Source organism: Protopterus annectens, chromosome 6.part0 (genome assembly GCF_019279795.1).
Source record: "Protopterus annectens isolate FY-2018-M chromosome 6.part0, PAN1.0, whole genome shotgun sequence".
NCBI lineage: Eukaryota > Metazoa > Chordata > Ceratodontiformes > Protopteridae > Protopterus > Protopterus annectens.
The window spans coordinates 59954497-59970882 of record NC_056737.1 but is presented as its reverse complement, the minus strand read 5'-3'; the positions used below and the strand labels follow the sequence as shown (position 1 = coordinate 59970882).

The following is a 16386-nucleotide window of genomic DNA, read 5'->3' as shown; positions in this document are numbered from 1 at the left end:
TGTATCTAGTAGTGAATGCTAACTGCCACCATCCATATTTGGAGGTACTGCCTAAGGCTGTGGCAACTGTAAGTTGTGTACTGTCTGTCACTGACCCACCAACTGATGTTAACACACTACAACGGAGTCTTACATTGGTTGTGGAATGTTGGCAAGGTCCTGGCCTCAAGCTGAATGCAGAAAACAATACCATCATAACATACGGGAAGGACATTGTCCCACTATTTTCCACATCAATTGCAACCCCATAAATACACAACCTACATTGAAAGACCTGGGCACTCAGGTTGATAATGCTGTTTCGTTCAGCCATCAAGTAGTGGCAGTGGTCATAAAAGCCTTGTACATGGTTCACCACAGTGGTAAAGGGAGTGCACACAGATAAAAGGTGGGCATCACCTCTGTAGAGTCCTCAGTCAGTACAACAATAATTTAGTACCATGGCCCATTTGGTATGTACCTATCCAGACATTTGCAGCAACTGGAAAGGCCATAGTAATACCTGCAAAGGCAATTGATGGCCTCCAACATTTGTTCCATGAAGACAGCCTAAAATCAGTAGTGCCCCACTCAGTACTTGACAGGTTGCCCACAGGTGGGCTGTGGCATGCCTAGATGGCAATGTTGTGCCCATCCCATCCACAGCTGGTCCATATATGTGAGTCTAATTCTTTGCGCATTACCAACATGAAGGGTCTTAATCTGATATGCAACATCAACAAAACCTGCTGTAGAGACAGGTTTGTCTCCCAGAGGCTGCCCTGTCTCAGGAATGCACTTCCCATACATGTCAAATAGAATACCATGCAGACACTCATCAAGGACAGCCGTGATGAGTGGATGGGAAACCACAAATCCATTGCAGGGGTTGCACCTGTGTCCCTCAATGGCAGGAGCAACAGGTGCAGATTGATGATTGTGTCAGGGATAAAGTAATGGATAGGCTTGTAAGAGACCCAAGGGCATTACCCTACTAACCTCTTATGATCCTATGAAGCTGTGATCCTATGGAAATTCCAGGTGACATATATCAGGAATAGCATGCTGTGTCAAGGAGTATGCATGCAAGAGTACGCTGTCTGTCCCAATTGTCCTTCACACACTGTTTTACACATATACACCTAGGTAACCATGCACATATACAGCCATACTTTGGAGATGTCACATTTCTGCATTGCCTCTATGCCATCCTGAGGTGCTGTATTGGCAGCAGGTCCCCACAGCGTAGACACACAGACACCTGGAACAGAAACAGAATAAGGTCTGGGAGACAAGTCAGACAGCAATATTAACAACAATACAGCATCATGGCACAAAGATACATACGCTTTGATGTGTACGCATGACAACTGCCAGCAGACAGCACCTTACAGGGCATAACACTATTGCATTACAAATTGCCATTAAGTGTACTATATTCACCCTGTGCATCAGATACATATTAGCATGTCCCTACATCGATGGTATGAATGACAGGGATGTGGCACTAGTGTCATCACATGTACAGGGTGCTGTGTGGGGTTGCCAAAGGCCTAGGCTGTGCCACACAGTTGACATCATGTGTGTGTCTGGAGGGGTGCTGATCAGCTAGGCCATGGAGAGGAGCTGTGTGTGTCTGGTGGTGACTTGCATGTGACAGTGATGTGTGAGTGTGTGCATGTACACAGTCAAGCCATGTGCCAGCCCTACACAAGGGTATGTTGGACAGCTGTGGAACGTACATGGCAGAATTTACAGTTCACCATCTCTGACCATGAATACAGGAACTGGGTTTGCCAGGAGTGGCACTAGCTCCACATTGCCCAGGACCAGATGCAGTAATACTTGCTGACAGTGACCGATTTCTGCAGGGTCTGTGTCTCTCATGGGACAGTCTAGGACCATGTGCCCATGGCCTGCCACTTTATGGCATGGACAGCACACTCCCTTTGGTAGTGCTGGTGGTACTGCCACTGCAGGAGTGTGACTGTGCATTGCCATGTGGGCTCTCAGCTGATGTTGTTGTTGACCTACGTCCACGTGTCTGATGCCCTGCTTGCACCATATATTCAAGCACAGACATTGTATGGTTAAGGACTGACAAGGTCTCACCCTACCATCTATCCACTACATCAGTGAAATGAAGTAAGGCATCACCAGTGCTGTGGATGGATTCATGCATGCCAGGCAGTGCGGGTTCATTGGAGTAGGAAGTGTGATGTCAACCAATGGTATAGATTCAGCCCCCAACAACTCCACCTGTGCCTCACTATGGCCACTATCATTGTCGGAGTCCATTGAGACACTGGCATTAAGTTGTGAGGGGGACACACTCCAATACCCATGGTCACCTATGAGGGGAAGACAACATGACTACATTAATTCCTGCACTATAATGTCTGCTGATCTACATACACATACACAACCACACACACATACAGATGAGGTGCCACAAATGCATAAGATAGACCAAACCTTAAGACTGATGCCATGCACAAGAGACAAGCAGACCAGAACAGACACACACAAGACAGATCCTTAACAACATGCAGTGCAGCTACGTCCAGTTAATGTTGCTAGTACTACACACTTGTGAGTTAAGTGATATGTCAGTGTATGTGACGCACCTTCACCTACAACACAGTGCACACATTTCTACAATAGTAATCCACCCCTTTATAGCAGACTGGCTACAACTTCACAAAAATATGTGCTAATATGTTACAGTACCTGCAAATATGCTACTGTGATTACCGATGTAATGCACTACAGTGCACCCCTCCATAAGTGAACATGCATGTATTGCAATATGGATAAGCTTAACAGTTGTGTCCATGGCAAACTGGCAGCCCTTAACATGCTTAGGATATAGATGAGGCATAATAAAACAGTTCCACACTCACCTGCAACAGGATGATGGATTGTGACCTCACCAGAGGTACCTATGGATCTGTGGGGAGAGTTATTGTCAGCAGATTCAAATGTAGCATTGGTACAAGATATAAAGGTGATAAAGGATAATGAGGGAAACATAATCACAAGCAAGGAGAGTGTGTTGAGGAGATGGAAAGAGTACTTTGAGGAGTTGATGAATGAAAAGAATGAGAAGGAGAGAAGGATGGATGATGTGTGGATAGTGAATCATGAAGTACAATGGATTAGCAAGGAGGAAGTAAGGATAGCTATGAAGAGGATGAAGAATGGAAAGGCTGTTGGTCCAGATGATATACCTGTTGAAGTATGGAGGTGTTTAGGTGAAATGGCAGTGGAGTTTTTAACCAGATTGTATTATGAAATCTTGGAAAGTGAGAGGATGCCTGAGGAATGGAGAAAAAAGTGTTTTGGTACCGATTTTTAAGAATAAGGGTGATGTGCAGAGCTGTAGTAACTACAGAGGGATTAAATCGATCAGTCACAGCATGGAGTTATGGGAAAGAGTAGTGGAAGCTAGGTTAAGAAGGGACATGATGATTAGTGATCAAGAGTGGTTTCATGCCGGGAAAGAGCACTACAGATGCAATGTTTGCTCTGAGAGTGTTGATGGAGAAGTACAGAGAAGGTCAGAAGGAGTTGCATTGTGTTTTTGTAGACTTAGAGAAAGCATATGACAGGGTGCCTAAAGAGCAGTTGTGGTATTGTATGAGGAAGTCGGGAGTGTCAGAGAAGTATGTAAGAGTGGTACAGGATATGTACGAGGGTAGTGTGACAGTTGTGAGGTCTGCGGTGGTAGTGATGGATGCGTTTAAGGTGGAGGTGGGATTACATCAAGGATCAGCTCTGAGCCCTTTCTTATTTGCAATGGTGATGGACAGGTTGACAGGAGTCCCCTTGGACTATGATGTTTGCAGATGACATTGTGATCTGTAGTGAGAGTAGGGAACAGGTGGAAGAGACCCTGGAGAGATAGAGATATGCTCTAGAGAGAGGAGGAATGACGGTCAACAGGACTAAGACAGAATATATGTGTGTGAATGAGAGGGAGGATAGAGAAATGGTGAGGATGCAAGGAGTAGAGGTGGTGAAGGTGGATGAGTTTAAATACTTGGAATTAGTAATTCAGAGTAATGGTGAGTGTGGAAGAGAGGTGAAGAAGAGAGTACAGGCAGGATGGAGTTGGTGGAGAAGACTATCAGGAGTGATTTGTGACAGATGAGTACCAGTAAGAGTGAAAGGGAAGGTCTACAAGAGGGTAGTGAGACCAGCTATGTTATATGGGTTGGAGACAGTGGCATTGACAAAAAGGCAGGAGATTGAGGTGGATGTGGCAGAATTAAAGATGTTAAGATTTGCACTGGGTGTGAGGAGGGTGGACAGGATTAGGAATAAGTATATTAGAGGGTCAGCCCATGTTGGAAGGTTTGGAAATAAAGCCAGAGAGGCAAGTTTACATTGGTTTGCACATGTGCTGAAGAGGGATGCTGAGTATATTGGGAAAAAGTTGCTAAGGATGAAGCTACCAGGTAACAGGAAAAGAGGAAGGCCTAAGATAAGGTTTATGGATGTGGTGAGAGAGGGCATGCAGGTGGTTGGTATTGCAGAGCAAGATGCAGTGGACAAGAAGAAAAGGAAACAGATGATCCACTGTGGTGACCCCTAACGGGAACAGCTGAAAGAAGATGATGATGACAGTACAAACTGTGATACTACCCGCATTGCTGAAATTCACAATATATATGCACATGTGTGCATTACAAACCCCTCCCCCCACAAAAGCAGATTGACCTGACATATGTGTAGAGGTATGCAGAGGCTGCCACTATGAATGTTACAGTATTAACATGGTGACAACTGGAGGCTTAATTGGGTGGTCCTTGGCTGTGGAAGCTGTGTCACCCCCCTCCACAAGGTATGTTGTGATCAATTCTTGTGAGCTGGTGGCTGAACTCAGGTTTGCCAGGAACTCATCTGTGGCCAAGAGTGGTTGTTGTATAGCAGGCCCTCCACCGGTGCCAGCTGGATCCCTGGTCACAGCTGCGGCCCTTTGCCGTGCATGATGTATCATATCAGTGTGATGGTGTCAAACCGGCTCATAGCTCCTGTCATGGTGGCCCACATGATTAACAATTTGCCACAGTGCAGCCCTTTCTTGCTGGTTATCGTGACTCCTTCACAACAGGACCTGGTGATGGAGTCTCAGGGCATCAGTTATGGCATCAGTCTCTGCTTTTGAGAAAGGTGGATTCCTATGGTGGGATATCCCTCCTGAATGACATGAAGAGGGGAACACCACACAACCACATACACCACTCACCATTATGTACACAGCCTGCACATCCACATTTGCCAGCACTATCCATTGCTAACTCTCACATCATACCCCACCATCGATCACCACAGTATGTATGTGGATATCAGCAACATAGTGGCAATACATCATGCATTGCCCACCTGATCTTGATGATTCCTGATACTTGCTGCATGTCCTATAAGGTGTTCAAATGCATGTGCCTGCTGCACTTATTACTGCTTGTTCATAGCCTGTCTGCAGTGTGTGCAGTGGTGTCAGCCTCCTACTATTGTAGTAAGTACCTGGGCTGTAGGCCCACCCCATAGATTTCCCTGACTTTCTTCCCTCAGATTCTGGAATATATGGCTGGACAATGTCCTACAGTTTCCCCTGTCAGTCTGGTTGATATGGGCATTGTGGCACTGTGTAGCACCTGCCTCATGTACAGGGATGGACAACCATCTACAATCACCACCAAGGAACATACTGTGTGAGAGACTCAATGACATTAGAAATCTACACTCCATGCTCTCTCCCTGTCAAGCCCACATATCTGTCCCCGAACAGATTGTGGACACAATTAGTACACCACACACACACACACACACACACACACACACACACACACACACACACACACACACACTCACGCACACATGCAAGCATATGCAGAGATCCTCAAAATACACATCCACAACAAAGGAGAGCTGTGAGGCAAAGCCACACTTGAACGCCACAGCCTTACACAGCACATACCACACATAGCCACATACCTGTATCCCATAGCCATGAAGGTGACACCACATATCAAACATATTACATATAGGAGACTCCACTGTGAGACACACTGCTATGGCTCTCACTAGGCTGTATGTATATGTGGATGGTCGCAATTACTTGTGTGTCAGGTGACAGAATCTACCATATCACATAAGCACTGCTGTCTCTCACCACCAGGTACTGTCATGAGTCTGTCTCAGTCCATGTTGGTGTGCCTGACCTGAGATGTACCTCCCTGGACTATATGCAGTGAGACATGAGTGAGCATGCTGATTATGTGTCCCAGGCAAGTATGTCCCGAGCCTTATTCAGAATTCCGCTGTCACCCAGACTGGTGCCTCAATACATTCAGGGAATATTTGCCCTTAACATGTGGCCTGCTATCTTGTGATATTCCAGGGGGTTCCATTACCTGACACCCTGGGATGATATGGCCAACAGGCCACGCTGCTTTGGCCTCCATCTGTCTCAACTGGCCTTCATGAGTCTGGGAATGGTTCTCACCAAATCCGCAGTGCCTTCATTAGGAAAAGTGGTGATGTTATCACTACCAACATACAACTGTCAGCGCAGCAGACACTGATGGCCATGCTGCTAAACACTAGAAGTCTAACCATGAATCTGCCCCAAGTGCAACCAAACATTCTTAACCCTGGGAAATGCTGACATCTGAGCAGACACATGGTTCAAAGCTGCAGAGAGCACCCCAGCCTTACCTGGTCAACCATCCTATCATACAGTCAGACCCCAAAGTGTGGGCAGTAATGCCATGGGACATGGGGTTTCAGTATATATGAGACACATACACACCTCCATGCTGTACAGGCAGTAAGATGCACAGGGGACACTGCAGGGGCAGTTCACCATTGCCAACGCACCTATTGAAACCATAGCTAGCAACCAGCCAGCACATGTGACCAGGAAGCCCATTCTGCCTATATGGACCTCATCAACTGTATTAGGATTTGGGTATGTGCCTGATCCTGGCTTACTTGAACAACCCAAACATACATTGGAAGACATACTCATGCCAGCGCACAAATGGCCAGAGAGCCATCAGTACTTAAATTACAAACACCTTGTTGCAGCTAGGGACTACCTCTACATGAGGTGAAAGTGTGTTGGATTTGAAATTGCACAAAATGGGTTGCCACTGCAGCATCCATACAGTGTCATCCTGCATGACAAAGCAACCATCATGCTGTCATGTTTGCAGTCAGCATCTCCCACAATACCCATCTAGCTAGCGTCATTCATACATACACCTCCAACGTGGAATACAGTCTCCAGTGGGGTGGTATAAACAGCTTCACAGCCCCCCCAACTCCTCTGTATGAACTGGCACCAATATCCACACCTACACACAAGTGCTATACGTGCAGTTGTATAGATGCATGGAGTCAGGTATACCCAACAGGACTACATCATCCTCTGCAAGGATAGGTACACCTGTCTGGTGGACATCTGCAAGAAACAGTGTCTATAACAGGGATGACATACCGCCATCCGAGACAAAGTAGGAGCAGATGCGCATTTTGGAACAATGTCTCCTTAGCATGAAAAGTGAATGGGATCACTCCTGGATACCTGCACAGCAAAAACAGAGCCCACATTGTCAACATCAACTACAAGCAATCCTCTCCCCTTCTCCACATATGTCTGGAACATCAGAGGAAGAACTTGAATCTTCTCACTTGTGGTGAACAAACACACCACCTATACCAGTGCTGTAGGTCTAGCATACTTGATGCCTGATAGAGTCAGTGTAGGCTTCGACCCTGTCCCCCCATCAGTGCATCAGGACATTCCCAGTACCTGCCCCCTTCTCCTATATGTAGTGAACAGGTCACCACTGCCATGTGAAAGTTATGGTACACAGCCACCATGAGGGTCTATCACATCACAGGAAACATCCTACATGACCCCACGCATGACCTTGCAACACACAAGGCACTGAATTCAAAGGAATCCTGACTACCCCCTTTGTCCCAGCCATGTAAAGGACAACCACTGTCACCCCTTTACACTAAGGTAGGACGTCCATCAATGTGTCACATTATACATCCATCAGCCTAACTAAGCTGCTCTACAAGGCCAGAGCACAGTTTATAGTGAACCTCATTAACAAGGACATTGGCAACCTCCACCACACTCCATCATGCAGTTAGGCTTTGTCAAGGTGGGAATGATGTCTGTTACACTCAGTTGACCTCTTTGACAGACACAGTCACCAAAGCCATGCAGGGGGAGAGAGAGTGCATACTGCCTTCCTTGACCTGGACAAAGACTTTGACAGTATAATCCACTTGTCCATAATAGATACATGCTCCCAGGTATGCATTACACTATATGTTACCAGTGGGGTAGCACACTGGTGCACTGACATGACCCACTTAATCCACATAGGAGAATCCACCTCAAGTGGTTGACCCATAACTAGCGACACCACCTGGTGTTCTGTGTTTGGGCCTCTGTTATGTTTGATGTACATTTCTGATGTGCAGGGCATAGCCATTGGGGTATGGGCGACCATGTTTGCAGATGTCTGCATACTGTGTGCTGTCACCAGATTCCCTAGTGATGTGGACACCTGCCTAGGAGGATCTCATGCAGACACATGACGGGTGCCAGAAACATGACCTCAGACTACATATCAGGAAATGTAGTGTCAATCCCTTTTGTGGAGATTGATGTCCCTACATATTATCACAGTACTAACAACATCCTAGGCAGGCAATCAGTAGTGAGGGATCTGTGCACACAGGTTGATGGCAACATGACAGTTCACCACCATGTTGATTCTGTTGTAAGGTAAACCTTCTACATGGCCCACCTCATACATAAGGGTATGTCATCCAGGGACATGGGGTCATAACATCCCTGTAATCCCCCCAATAATGCCCATTATTGAGTACAATGTCCCATTCACCATTCACCTCACACTGCACAAGCAGCAGCTGGGGACATCACAGAAGTTTCTTACCAGGGAATACCATGGCCTCAAACATCTACCATATCTACCATACACACAAAGGCTATAAGCCCATCCCTCTACCCAGTTTCATGCATACTCCTCAAAGGTGACCTCTGCCTGGCATACAAGGCGATCATGGGCTCCACTTTGTTAGGACTGCTGCACAAGTACAACTGTAGCTCCACTCTATTAACCCACACAAATGCCCTCAACCTAGTGTGTGACATCAACTGGGTTTGTTGGTGGCTCAGATGTGTGTCACACACACTCATCCTGCTGTGGAATGGGCACCCTTTCCACATCAGACAGGGTAGCATACCTCTCAACTCTACATGTTTTCACAGAATGCCAAATGTTTGCTCAGATTTTTGGCATGTTCTACCTAAAATCTGTCCCTATTTGGCAAATAGCTGAGGACTGAAGTCATTAAATAATGACAAACATCTGAGTTTAAGACTCCACATCCTTCAGAAAATTCATGCTAATGCAAAACCTATTATTCTATCATCTTTCTAAGTTTGTAAGGGCAATAGTTAAAATCTGTCCCTATTTGTCCCCTCATCATTTTAGGCTTTTTCCAGACTTTTTGCTCTAAGAGGTTGAGAGGTATGCACGGTAGCTATTTACACCTTCGCAAGTGGAAACTGGGTAACTGGATGGTTAACAGCACATACACCCTTGGAATATAACCTGTGTCCCTGGTCAACTGTGGCATTAGGTGCTGCCTTGCATACACATAGGCTAGCATCTGGGCTAGGCTTATTGGGGCTCAGAGCCTGTGGCTAGTAACCTGTATGATCCTAGGTATACCAGTTATGGCGTATGTGCTGTGACCGACTGTGTTGTTATGTGTCCACACCCATCACTGCCATCTACTGTGGTGTGTCCCCTATGGGCAATGTTACAGTGCCATGTCATACAGCCACCATCCAACAAATACATGACTGGTACTCCAAGTGTACATGGACATTCCAGCAACATGTGTGCATACCTCTCAACTGTCCAGATTTTCACAGAATGTCCAGATTTTTGTCTCATATTTTTGGTCTGTTCCTCATAAAATTTGTGGTTTTCTGTAAAATCACTGGAATGATCTGAGGATTAAAGTCACTAAATAATGATATACATTTGTGTTTCAGACTTCATATCCTTCAGAAAAATACATGCTAAGATAAATTCTGTTATTCTAGCAGATTTCTAAGTTTATAAGAACAATATTTAAAATCTGTCCCTATTTTTGGGCCTTTGTCCCCCATTCTGTGAGGCTTTACCCAGACTTTTTGCACTAAGAGGTTGAGAGATATGCATGTGTGCTACACAATACCTGAGAGCAGTGCAAATGTGGTGTAGGGTTTCCTACTCATAGGTGTCCGACATTTGCAGTACACTGATGTTTGCAGAATGTGTACATGTGCTTGATATATGTGGACCCCCTGCCAGACAAATGTGGATGTCTGGAAACAAGTTGGACAATATTTAAAGGTGCTACCCAGACTGTGGGGAATGTGTCTTTGGCATGGCAAGCCCCTCAGAATACAGTAATAGTATATTAATATCTGGTACTGTATTCATTCTCTTACACTGTATGCTCAATATGTACACATTGCTGCTGAGGCGGAGCCTGTGCCCCCCCCCCACTACAGCTGTCTATGACCTGCTGTCCTGCTGCTGGGGGTCCCAGGTATGCTAGCCATAGCTGTCATGCAATGAGATACAGGTGTGGAGTACACAGTGGCCTAGCCAGAGTAAGTCAGGAACAGTCAAGGACATCTGGACCATGGTTGAACTATGTCTTTATGACATTCACAGACTGACAGGAGCTCATTAATAGTGCATGTTATCATATGCCAGCTGTATTCACCAGTAGTTACTGTCACTATTGTACAACAGATAATCCAGTAGCATCCATACATGAGTTGACCATTGCTGGGGGACTCAGGTGCCAGAGCTGTGATCTATGTCACTGCAGACATAGCCAACAGGGAAGACAGTAAGTGTTTGACAGTTGACTAACAGCATCATGTCATTCCAATATATGCTGCGTTGACCTACTGTTGCAATTCCTATTTCCCAGGACTGCATCCCCCCATCTGCATTCCATTACATGGGGAATTCTATGACATACATGGTATAGTGCTGTACTCCTTTGTGAGCAGAAATCCAGTGTTAGTTTTCCTAGGAAAGCGCAGTCTGTTTTCATGAAGATAGTCACAGACCTGTTTACCATAGGCAGCAGTTTACCTTTTGTGGGTAATGCTCATGAACAGGTGATTGTCTGTATGGGGTGCATTTTCATTAAACCAAGAAGATACTGAGCCATGCCAGAAGCCGTCCTTTTGTAGTTTAATTGTAAAACATTAACGCTCCACACACAGTACATTTTTATAAGCATACTTCCTCAGGATGCAAAACCCAAATTAGTAAAAACCAGGCCCTTTTATACTTAGGTAAACCAATCAAATGTAATGTTCCTTTTCCATCATAATTTTTGGGGTCCTTCTCTAAATCACTAACCCAAATACAAAATACAAATGCATGTAAATAAAAATAAAATATATTAAATTAGATAAAATGGTGTTAGCAGAGGACAATATTGTCTGAAGTTTTAATGAACATGAATAATTTTAATGTATTTCTTACATATTTTATTTTTTCTGGCTTTTACTCATTTGTGTTTTACATCTGAGGAAGTGTGTTTACGAAAATGTTCTCTGTGTGGAGCATTAATATTTTACAATTAAACTACAAAAGGACTGCTTCTGGCATGGCTCAGTATTTTATTGGTTTACTGTGGACATTACTGCTGAGTATTTCTCCTTTTTTTCTGGATTTTTTTGGATGCATTTTCATTAGCCAATTGCATGGCAACACAGTGCTATAATTAAATCCTTCATGTAGCCCTTAGCCCTTTTCCTGGCCTGTGAGGAAGACATTATTGAGGTGTGGAAGCTACACCATCACAGAGGTAGGTAGAAAAGATCTTGGGTTTGAGACTTGGTAGGGGTGATTACGTTATGATGTGCATAACATTGTCAGAATCAGATAAGGTGATTAAAGCAGTTTTAAGTGTGCTTGCTAGATGTTAAGTGGTGCTTAAACCTGTGCTATTTCCAGAAAAGGAAAAAAGGGGTGATAGGAAAGTGGTGAAATGGGAGCTAGCAGGAGGAAAAACAATATGAAAAGCAGGTAGGAATGTGCAGAACAGGTGTAGGAAAGGACCATAGCTCCCTATTTCTTGTATAGCAACAGCTGGGCATGTTGTGAACAATTTGGAATTTGGAGCCACACATCCCACAGGGTGGGGAGTGGGTGACGTAACTTTGTTGATTAATTGCTGGGATGATTGACTGATGGCAGCATGCATGCGGTCAAAATGGAGAGCTGTGTATGGGGCAATATTTGTTTTGCGGGATAGATGCCCATTTTTTTTTTAAGGAGAGAGTGGAATGTTGTGGAAGGGTTGTAGGTATGTTTGGGGAGGGAAGTTGGGTAGGAAAGGCTGTGTAGACAAGACAGCAGACAGAGGCAGTGTATGACACATGAGGGAGGTAAACACCTTGGACAGGGAGGGTGTTTGGGAATCGGAAGACCAAGTGCCCCCAGATGGCAACAGTGGCACTGAGCTTCCCACTTATGGGCAGTCACCACTGCTCTTTCACGGCCCCAAAGGTGGCCATGCCTGGGGCTGGGCACCAGGGCCAGCCTGCCCCTCCAAGTGTGCCAGTCTACCCTCGATCTGGTGTAGCTGGTCATCCAAATCACACTGGATAACCCTGCACACTATCCCTGGAAACTAATTTCAGGTGACTGCATACATTCTGCACTCGAGCTCAAGAAGGATGGGCCCTTTCCCCTGAGGCGGTTCCACCCATGGGTGGTGCAGGACCAGCAGAGGAGGCAGCTCCAGGATGGGTCCTAGATGTGCTGGCACCCAGTGCCACAGCCAGGTGAGGTGGGATAGGCAGATATGCTGGAACCGGCCTACCTAATGGTGCTATGGTGTTGAGGTTTGTCAAAGTGTATTGGTTAGTCATGAACAGAACATTTCAATATTAGCTATAATAGCATGCATGGGTGTTCCAATTAACCTAGAACAATAGAATTGCATAGTATACATAACACAGGCTTACATGGAATAACAGTCATTATTGTAACAGTATGCCAGTAACAGTTACGGCAAAAGGCCACCAACACTGGTATTTCAACAAGGCATGTTAGCATGCAACCATTGTAATATATAACCAATAAAACAACACAAGGCCCAACATTAGATTTTGAGAACAACATATATGAAATTGGAACCATACCTGTAGTATAACCATAACAATTTGTGATGCAGATAAAGGGTGGGGGGGAGAGAAAGACAGTCCATTACCAACTGTATCTGCTATGTTTGTCACAACAGTACTGCTCAATACTCTACAGGTCTGCCCTTACTTTATGTCACCAAGTGCCCTATAACTTCTGTAGCATGTACGTACCTCTCAAGCTATCCAGATGGGATTGTATTGGCCAAGCTGTAAAACCTACAGGAACATAACTACAGGGGACTATTACATGTAGGGGAACATATATTGCAACCAAGGTCTACTCTGCACTGATGTTGTGTGAGTGTGCTACTGGCATACTTCAACTGGGTTTATATTCGTGTCCAAGGTTTTTGGCAGCAATGATCACTGTCCATGACAGTGTGACTCTTGAGAGACATGTATTGTGCATAGTACAGACAATTTACAATCCTGCCGTCATTGGCAGGCATGGGGTTAGACTATCAGCAGACATTCACAGATGCACCAGGCATACAGCCATACCAACAATAGACCATTTAATGTGTCTTATTAACTTGGAATTGTACTGTACTTCATGTCATTTTATTTAATGGAGTCTTATCACCTTGCTGAGAAATGCTGTTTATGCACTACTACATCTGGACACAGACATTAGTATACCCTTCATACAGTTACTACAGACATTTATTTATCTGTCCTGTGGGGAGAATATCTGTTAACAATTCATATATAACTTTTTCTTTAACTAGTCAGTACTACTTGTCTGTTACTATAAATATATCTTAGCACCTGTCCCTGGATTCAACCCCGGTGTGTGTGTGCCAAAATGAACAACATATATATTGCTTATCACACTAAACTAGTGGGCCACTGCTGTGTGGTGATTGAGTGATATGTACCTAAAGCTCACCTGGTGAGGAAGTATGACCTGGTAATATAGGTAGAGTGTCACACATGACTGCAGTGACAGTTGAACATACATGAATAAGATTCATGCATGAGAGAAATAGTAGGTGAACTGTGGATTAATACTTGGAATGCAGGTGTACACAATTAACTTCTACTAGATGGGAATATGTGCGATCTGTACAGACCATATTGGGGTGCTGTGTTGCTTATCTGACCCATATCCATTTGCAGATGGTATATTTGCAGTCTACAGCTATTACAGTTTCATACGTGCCTGTATCAGCATATCTACCTTCAGGAATTCATATAGCTGAAATGCAAAGGTTAATAGAAGACAATCCTGGGAGAAACACACTATAATACCTTAGACAGTACTACTCTAGGTTCAGATCTTAGTGCAGAACAAATATCATATTACCTTATATCTTGTAGTACAGCTCCACATCTACACTATAGCATGAGAGTTATTTATTGGCCAGCCTTCAGTCACTTCATGGTGTTATACCCATGTTTACTTCACAAAACCTGTAATATTTGATTTCTTGAACAACAGCCCAAAATACACACAACTGGCAGAGCACAGATTTATTGAGGGTGACATGACACAGTGACTGGTATACAACTATCTTTATTGTTCTTCACTTTAAATAATGCAGGTATTGGAATACATCTGTTATTACACAATCTATACAGTACTACCTTTATTTCTTCACAATTCTGCCTGCATTTGTACTGTATTTCGTGTAGATTAGGAATAGAGTTAATTTATTCCCTTCACATTTTCAGTGCTGGTGTACTTTATTACCAGAACATGTATTAATACAGTATACACATGTTATTCACAAACATTATTAATGCTGTATTAACTTTCTTTCTGTAACAGTAGCATGTTTAATGCTTTCATTTATATTGAACTGCACCTGGCAATACTCACCTATATCAGTCCAAGTCTATGTACACATTCATTGCAGTACATTCACAACAAACTATGCCTACTGGCAGTTACTACTGTACTATTTCTTAATTAGATTTCTATATATTGCAAAATATATCTGTACTCACCACACCCTCATCACATCCTGGCCAGGTGCCCTGCATGGGACCCCAGGTTGTGTGCCCTCTCCTCTGCAGCTGTGGGGGGAAAACACACCATTATGCGTACTTGTCTATCAAATGTTCATACTAGAATTTGGTAAATTAATGGTTCCTATACTTATAAACGTCTGGGGCATTGCGGTCCCGAGCTTGTTGGATCCATCGGCCAAGAGATCCCCCTTCCTTCACTTCAGGTCATCATAATGATGACACACCTGCTCACCAGTGCGAGGGATTCCAGTTGCAATGGTGAGGTCACATGCCAGAGGGTCCCAGGCCTCTGACTTGTATTCAGAGCCCTGGTAGTGACCCTGTAGTAGCCAGTCACCATGGTCTTTGAAAAGGAGCCCAACCAGGACCCTGGACTCCAAAATGCCCCAAAGCTGTGCCCAGAAGCGCACACCCTCTCCAACTCCAACCATAGCTCTTGCAGTGATTAAACTCCAACAGTTTTGTCTGTATTCCCACTTGTTCAGCTTAAATAAGGCTGTTTTCCCACCCTTTGCTACCATAGGACCATTTTAAGATTGCTAAATGAAGCTTAGCACTGTGCAAATCTGGTAAGCTTAGCTGAGCAGTACTTAAACTGGCAATGCTTAGCCAGTGGCCTAATGGATAAGGCATTGGCCTCCTAAGCCAGGGATTGTGAGTTCGAGTCCCATCTGGGATGATAAAATCTTGAGGACAGACCTTGTGGCACAATGGTAGCGCATCTGACTCCAGATCAGAAGGCTGTGTGTTCGAATCCCGTCAAAGTCATCTTAGGGGTTGGGAGGGTGGCCTAATGGTTAAGGTGTTTGCCTTACAAACACAAGGTGCAGGGTTTGAGTCTCATAAGGGATAATTGGCTAGGCTTAAAATGGCTTGCAAGGGCAGTTAGCTTAGTACTAATCTATGAATCTATGAATCTATGTATAAACCAGCTTAGCTGAGCTGAGGACTGCTTAAACTGGGATTGCTTAACAGTGCACAAACCAGCTAAGTGGAGCTGCATGTTGCTAAGTACTGCTAAACCAGGTCTTGTTTAAGCATTGCTTAGCTTGGCTTAGCAGTGCTTAGTAGAGCTTAAAAAAGGGAAAACCACACTTTTATATAATAAATAAAACATATTTTCACATGAATTGCTCATTAAT

The 16386-nt window shown here is 44.5% G+C and overlaps 1 non-coding gene across 1 annotated transcript; it reads left to right on the top strand.

Moving 5' to 3' along the window:
• The first annotated feature begins 15940 nt into the window (after positions 1-15940).
• Positions 15941-16012, top strand: TRNAW-CCA. Its single transcript has one exon. It is a non-coding gene; the product is annotated as a tRNA-Trp (tRNA).
• Positions 16013-16386: the final 374 nt, after the last annotated feature.